Source organism: Caretta caretta, chromosome 9, assembly GCF_965140235.1.
Source record: "Caretta caretta isolate rCarCar2 chromosome 9, rCarCar1.hap1, whole genome shotgun sequence".
In the NCBI taxonomy this organism is placed as follows: Eukaryota; Metazoa; Chordata; order Testudines; family Cheloniidae; genus Caretta; species Caretta caretta.
In genome coordinates this window covers 49,896,792-49,904,763 of record NC_134214.1, presented here as the reverse complement: position 1 = coordinate 49,904,763, position 7,972 = coordinate 49,896,792, and positions in this window count along the sequence as shown.

The window sequence follows — 7,972 nt, the reverse complement described above, 5'->3', positions numbered from 1 at the left end:
CCCATGGCTTGGCTTAGTCATTCCCCAGATCAGAATAAATGAAAAGAAATAACCCTGTAAGATTAGAAACTGCCTCACCCTTTAAAGTACAGGCCTGGATTTGAGAGTTTAAAGACTATTCCTTGTATATTAACTTCCTACTTGTCACCACACCTACTGACACCACCTGAGTAGGCAGTTTAATGGTTATATGAAAGCAAGCAAACACATGGTAAAGAAATTGTGGAAGCCCTGAATTGCTGGACTCGTCTCTCTGTTTGAATGAGGATGTTACGTGGTAATTGACTTACCTATTCCACATGCCGAAGCTGTATTTCTTCTTCATCTATTTGATGTGCAGGGTGAGGGCAGGTAAGAAATGTAACCTTTGTTTTGATTTTCTCAGCAAATAAAACGTACTTTTCAGACGTCATAGTAGCATGAACATATTTAGCCTTTAGATTAGAAAGGCTGATATTTAATTGTTTTGGTTTTGGAGTAAAATATATTGGTTAGATGCACAAGATTATTTTCAAGTGAGTATAGAGTTCAACATGTAAAAACAAAATGAATAATTGTGTCTTAGTTCCACTTTGTATAAACTTCTTGTGTAAGGACTATACATTAGCAATTACAATTGTTAATTGTGATTATCTTTTTGCAGCAATAACGCATATGATAAATAAGAAGGTTTTCAAAATCTATGAATTTTATAAGTGTATGATTTGGCATTTACTATTACAAACCAGTCAATTTCATTTGACAGTCCTCTCATCCAGCTCAAGAACAAGCCTTTATAATCATAAGCCAACTGCTCCCAGGGCCTCTCGTAAACAAACAGCCGAGGGTTGTTATTGGTCTGTAATATTGCACCTCTAAGCTCTGGGAGGAAAAACACCTGCATTTTGTGTTTTCAAAAAAATCTAAATATTCTTATTAATATCAATGGATATCTCAGCAATCTCAAGGTTTCCCAGAGATCTTGATGTCTTTCACATGTTGGGTTTGATAAATACATACTTATACAGCACCTTTCATCACTAGATCTCTCAAAGAACTTTACTTTATCCCTGTTTTTACAGAAGGGGAAACTGAGGTGCAGGGAGGGCAATGAGCTGTTCAAGATCAGCAGAAGAGCTGGTAATTGAACCTAGGTCTCCTGAGTCCTAGTCTAGTGCCCAACCCACTAGGCTAAACTGCCTCTCATTAGCCCAGTACTGTATAATATAAAAATATCAACACTAACACGATATTATGACTTTAGGGTTTGTCTACACAATTAATTTGTTTACGGCAAGCTGGGGTGTGAATCTGCCCACCACTAGCCTGCTGCAGACTAACTGTCCATGTGGACCCTGCTGACAGGCATTAACCATTTGTTAATGTGCTTTGATCTACTTCCATTTTAAAGAAAGCTAGATCAATGTACAATAACAAACTGTTAATGTGTGTTGGAAGGTACCATCCACGGGGACAGTAAGTCCGTGGCAGGCTAGTGTGGGGTAGATACACACGCCAGCTTGCCGTGAACTAAATGTTTGTGCACATAAGCCCTTAAGGAAAGATAAAGGCACATCAGAAATTCCCTTTAGAAATGCAGATGTTTCTTTGTGCGCCAGCAGTATTAAAACAAAACTATTGCACCTCTTGGCTGTACACGTGAAAAGAGACACCTGGGGAGGTTTAAAAAACTTAATTACCCTTCCTCAAAAATGTGGGTGTGGGCATGTTCAGAATGCAGGTGAGAGCGCGCCTTATTTTTGTTTTTTCTCATTGTATTTAATAAAATTTAAATCCTGATGCACTATGAACTACATTGGAGAAATGGTGTTGACAAGTTTCAGAGCCATGTCCAAAGCAAGTAGGTTAAGGGTTCGCTGTGCTTGTCAGCATTTAGAGCCAAATAATTGACACTGACTAGCTCTCACATGTCGACATTCCTCACATAGTGAAGTCTCAGGTGTAGAGCAACCTACCAAAGAAGGTCCTGAGAGTCTCACCAGCCTGTAGCATTAATCTGACTGTATTAATCATGTTTGCACAATTCTAGTAGTCTCAGTGTAGCTACTACAAGGCTTTTCAAATATTTTCGGTGCTACTTATTAGCAAACATGGATGTGATCTTAAACAGATATCCTCTGCCACGGAATCTGATGAGTCTTAGATCTCGGTCTGGTGACTGTGGTGGCGCACAGCAAAGTGCTTGCCTGAGCAAGTCTGAGCGCTGGCTACAGGACACGTAGGCACGAATAAAGTTAAGCAATAAGTGGTAGTGCTCTGCACTGAATGATAGGAACTCTCAGGCCCAGTTCCTGCCTGCTCCCATACAACTGTGATGATGATGTTTATAAGAAGACATACAATCGTATGTATTTGTTTTGGGGTAGCAGCTAGATACCCCAGGGACGACTGGCACCCTCTTGTGTTAGGCACTGCACTGAAAAGTATGCCTTTCCCCCAAAGAGCTTACAGTCTGCATTGCCCATGACAGCCCGTGTCGACAGCCTGGGGCTAGCAGGGTTCATGCTAGTGCTCTTAACAATGGCGGTGTAGACAGCGCTCTGAAGTTACACCTTGGGCTGGAGCTCGGGCTCTGAGGCCTAGGGAAGAGGTGGCCTTCAAAGCCTGACCCACCGCCTGAGCTACACCTTCAAACCACTCTCTACACAGCATTTTTAGAGCACTAGCGTGATCCCCTGCAACCCAAGTCTGCCAACCTGGGCTGGGAGGCTCGATGCCGCGGCTGGGCAGACATACCCTAAGGCACCAGATCTGCAAAGTTGCGCACACATACTTCCTTTAACACAGGCGCAAGTCTTTGTACACTCAGCATCTGAGTACGTAATGCGTATCTTCCTTGGTAGACTATTCTGAGATCTATAGAAGAAACGCACCTTAGAAAAGCTATTAATTAATTATTATTATTTAATTAAACTGGGTAAAAAAGACAAGATGGAGAGGAGATGGGTTAAGGCCAATACTCATCCTGGTAATGAGGCACTTAGCTATGAATTCCCCTCTAGGCCGTACTCCAACTATAGGCAGACACAACTTGGTAGCGGCATTGCAGCATTCTCCTTAGCAGCCTGATCCAAAGCCCACTGAGGGCAATGACTTCAATAGGTGTTAGACCAGGGCCTGTGATAGACTGAGCTTTTCTCTGGGGTCACACCCAGGCTGTTTCAGAGTCTCTTTCACTTTCAAAGTCCTCTCCCTGCTTGGAACTTTACTTCAGCCTTTCTGAGTTCATAGCTGTGGGGGTCTCCCACTGAAGGGGATGTTCAGTCACTGAGTTTCCTTATAAAAGTCTGGTTTATACATGATAGTCTGGCACCCTAGGCTGCAGTGATCAGCTTGTCTTGGGTCTGAAAAGTCCTTGTGGGTGGGGGAGACTTGTCAGCTGTTTCTTCTTAGCCACCCTGCAAGAGTCAGCTGCTTCTGAGGCGCAGCAGCTTTCTTCCTGGTTGCCACCCCTTCCTGTGGCAAGCTCTCTTTTGAAGCCTCCTCCCCAAGCTTTGCAGGTGTGCCCGTTTGGTACTGGTTGAGCCCAGAGGAGTTTGTTAGCCTTCTCCTGATTGGGATGGAGGCATGCTCCATCACACACCCCACCCCTCAAGATGGAAAAGGGCTTCTGGTTCAGAATGTCTACCTCTCCAGGTTCCCTCTAAAAAAAAGTCACCATTGGTGTGGTCTTTCCCTGCATGCTGTTGCACTCTGATCCTGTACGGCTGAAGTGTGAGCTACCACTGCATTATACGAGGGTTCCAGTCCTTCAGGTATTCAACCAACTTAAAGGGGCATGATCAGTGACCAATGAGAAGGAACTCCCCAGCTGGTAGTACCTGAAAGACTCTATGGCTCACTTAATTGCCAGTGCCTCTTTCTCAATAACCGAATAGGTCCTCTTCCTGGGGAACAATTTTCTACTTAATTCCAGAACTGGGTGCTCCTTGCCTGCACAGTCCTTGAAAGCACAGCATCCAAGCTCCATCCGAGCCTCCACATGGAATATAAATTCTCAGGAAAAGTTGGGTTTAAAAAGGATTAGTGCCTGACAAAGGCATGTCTTCAAGGTATTAAAAACCTTCTCGCAGTCTGTATCCCATCAGATCATCCGGGGGTTAGCTCCCTCTATAAGGTCTGTTAGGGGAGCCACAATAAGAGTGAAGTTAAGGGTAAATTTCTGCTAATATCTGGCAAGGCCCAGGAAGTGCCTCAAGTGCCTTTTAGTTTTGGGGACTGGGCATGTTTTTATTGATTACTGGCTTCATGAGTCCATCCCCTATGTCGTAACCTAGAAAGGTCCCCTCCATGATTGTTAATATACTTTACTATAGGAAGCTGGTCTCACAGCCTAACCCTACAATCCTAATACTGCCTTCATACGTAGTAGGGGCTCTTCCCCCATGGAGCTATAGAAAATGATATAATCCATGTAGGCTGTGGCATATTGCTAGTGGGCTGAGAACTTTATTCATAAGCTGCTGAACGTTTGCCACAGGCCTATGCAGTTCAAATGGCATGGTCTTGAAATTACAGTGTCCAGAGGGGGTTGAAAAGGCGATAAGGGGGATAAAGGAATTTGTCAATATCCCTTCATGAGCTTGATTGTACTAAGTTATCCCAGAGGTCCCAACTACTCCAGTGGCTTATCTCTCATGACATTAGAATAGCATGGAATTTCAAAATGCAGTTAACTTTATAGGAAACAATGCAAAAACTAATCAAACTGTCAGGTTGGGGGACCAGAATTATGGGGCTCCTCCACTCACTTTTGGACTATTCAACTACCCCCTGTCACACTGTCTAAGGTGGCTCATGACTGTGAGTGACGACCACAGGGCAGACTGGCAAAAAAAGAAACAAAAAACAAAAAAAACAACAAACTGGTGGTGTGTTGTATCATTAAATTTCACCAAGCCTGTAACAAATGTGAACTCCTGGATCACTGTAACAATCTCTCCATGGAGTCACAGACAGTCGCCTTAGCCTGTCCAGGCTATCTTGTGACCCAGACAAACTGGACTTAGTGATAAACGGTCACTTACATCAAAAATCACCACATTCAGGTTGAGACCATTCAAGAGACCAGTTACTTATTCCAAATCAGTTGGTACAATCCTACACCAAAGAGAACACCTGTAGCTAATCCAGTAATAAACTATCTAAAGGTTTATTAACTAGGAAAAAGAAGTAAGTGAGTTATTTACAGGTTAAAGCAAACAAACACACACACCAATGAGTTACCATCTAAATCCTAAGGAGTCTGGTTGCACCTTAAAGACTAACAGATTTATTTGGGCATAAGCTTTCATGGGTAAAAAAACACTTCTGCCATGCATCTAAAGAAGTGGTTTTTTACCCATGAAAGCTTATGCCCAAATAAATCTGTTAGTCTTTAAGGTGCCACCGGACTCCTTGTTGTTTTTGTGGATACAGACTAACATGGCTACCCCTGATACTTGACATCTAAATCCTAGGAGTGACAGAGCTGTAGTGACCCGTCAATTCAAAGTGTCTTTCAGGGCAGACTCAGGAGGCAGCCCCTGGGGAATCTCTGGCTTCAGTTTAGCATTTCTAGCCCTTCGGAGTTTAAATAGCCCAAAAGACACAGTTTCTTCTTGTCAGGGATTTTTATTCCCTTCCCTCAGGGTTTAATGGGGGGGCGGCAGAATCAACAAAGTCTTTTGCACTCTGATGTGCCACAGTGGTTTGTCTGGTGTCTATGGCTCTTCTTTTGTTGGGCAGGAGATCACACCTCCTTTGGCAAACTAGTATTTCACACTTGGGAATGCTTCTCTCCTGACTGGCAGTTTACAGTAACAGAGCAAACACTTAAATATTATTTTATAACAAGGGATGTAGGTATTACAAGTGAGATTAATGCATGCAGCAATTTACAAGCCTTTCATAGAGTCTACACACAAACTATATTCTTATAAGACTAATACTTATTTTAAGCAAAACTAACATACAGGTGACCTGGTCTGGTCTCCAGCCACAAGGTTGTCTGTTCTTAGCTAATGCCTGCAGCTTTGGCATGAGTCAAATGCCAGCGTCATGTCCCCATTTTTAAGATTGCCTGTATTTCTTCCCAGACTATGTCCCACATTTTCTGCAGTAGGTTAGGGTTCTCCCTAGCTTGTTCTCCAGATGTTGTTTCCAGGTAGTGTTTCACTAGCTGGGTTTTTCCAGATATTGAGGAGAACACATGAGTGAAGTTCTCAGTTTCTTGGGAGAGTTGTGCTCTCTGACCAGGAGGGAGTCCCACACCTTCTACCACAGGTATCAACCCCTGGCAGATATGAACCTGAGGGCCTAATTCAGGTCTCACAGGGAAAGGAGTCATCAGCAAAGCTTCCCAAGTTTTCCAGGGCTTGATAAGACTCACGTGGTAGATTCTGATCTCTTTTCTTCTACCTGGTAACCAGATTTCATAATTGACCAGTCTTGCTTGTCTAGCTACCTCAAAAGGATCCTGCCAACAGGCCATTAATTTAGACTTAGCTGACAGTAACAATAATAGGACTCAGTCTCCCAGCTGGGAAGTACTCAGCCATGCCCCTCAGTTATAACCTTGTTCTTCTCTCTGTTGTGCCTTCTGTAGATTTTCACTAGCAAATAAACCCAGCTGCTTAAGATATTCCCTTAGGCGAATAATATACTGAGTCACATTGACGGCATTGTGTCCTGTTCCTCCCAGCCTTCATGTAGAAAATCTTAAGATTCCTTGAGGTGCATGGCCATACAATAGTTCAAAGGGGGAGAATCCCATAGAGGACTGTGGGACCTCCCTTGCAAGACTAAGAGTAGTGGAAGCAATTAGTCCCAATGCTTGAGCCAGATTTGATTAAGCACTTTAGCATTTCTTTTAGACTTTTGTTAAATCTCTCTGTGAGACCACCTGTCTGTGAATGGCACAGAGAAGTTCTCAAAGATTTGCTCTTCAAAAGAGAGCACAGCTCTTGCATAGCCTGCGAAGTATAGCTGGTCCCTGGGTTGGTTAATATCTCATGAGGGCACCCCACAGATGAAAAAAGTTTCATAAGTTCTGCTGCAATCGCGGTTGCCTTTGCTGTGTGAAGGGGAAGAGCCTCCAGATACCAGGTCACATAGTCAACAACTACCAAGATGTACTGGTACCTGGAGGCACTCTTCTCTAGGAACCTGACTATGTCCATCCCTATTCTCTCAAAGGGTGTCTCCATCAGTGGCAAAAGAACTAGGGGAGCCTTTGGGGTACTGCTGCCGATGGACAGTTGGCAGGCTGGCAGGAGGAGCAGTATTTCCTCACTTCCTGATGGAGGCCAGGATAGAAGTTGGCCATTATCCACGACAGTGTCTTCTGCCACCCCTAATGCCCAGCACAAGGGATCTCATGTGCAAGCTGCATCACTGGTTGGCAGTATTTGTGTGGCACTGGTAGTTGTGTCCTCATCTCCCCAGACTGTTGGTCTAGCTTAATGCCATATAGGTACTCCTTCTTGAGCACAAAATGGGGGTAGTGCTCCAGGCACTGAGATTCCATCAGTTCTCCATTTACAGAGGTCAGTTGCTTGTGGGAGCAACTGTATGTGGGGTCATCCCTCTGTGCCTGAACAAAGTTTCCTGCCTGCAGTAGGGGCCCTAGGTCCACGGTGGATATCTTCCCCTTCTCCACCTCCGGCCTTGGTTGGGTTGCTCTCGAGGTATCCTCTCCCAGGTCTGCTGGGCCCTCAAGTCCTGCATCTTACATGCAATGGGATCGGTCCCAGTCCATAATCCTCTGGCTGGTGAGCTCATTCATGACTTGCTGAAAAAAAGGCCAGTCTCATCCCACTATTATTGAGTAGGCCACTTCTCCAGCCAGAGCCGCAGGTATGGTTTCTGAGTGAGTGCCCACAGTCAATTGTAACCGGTGGCTGAGGTAGGCTTTTCCATCACCATGCATGGACTCTGTGCAGATTGTCTCTCTTGGGGTGCCATCTTCCCCAGCCAGGGACGCAGGAACTAC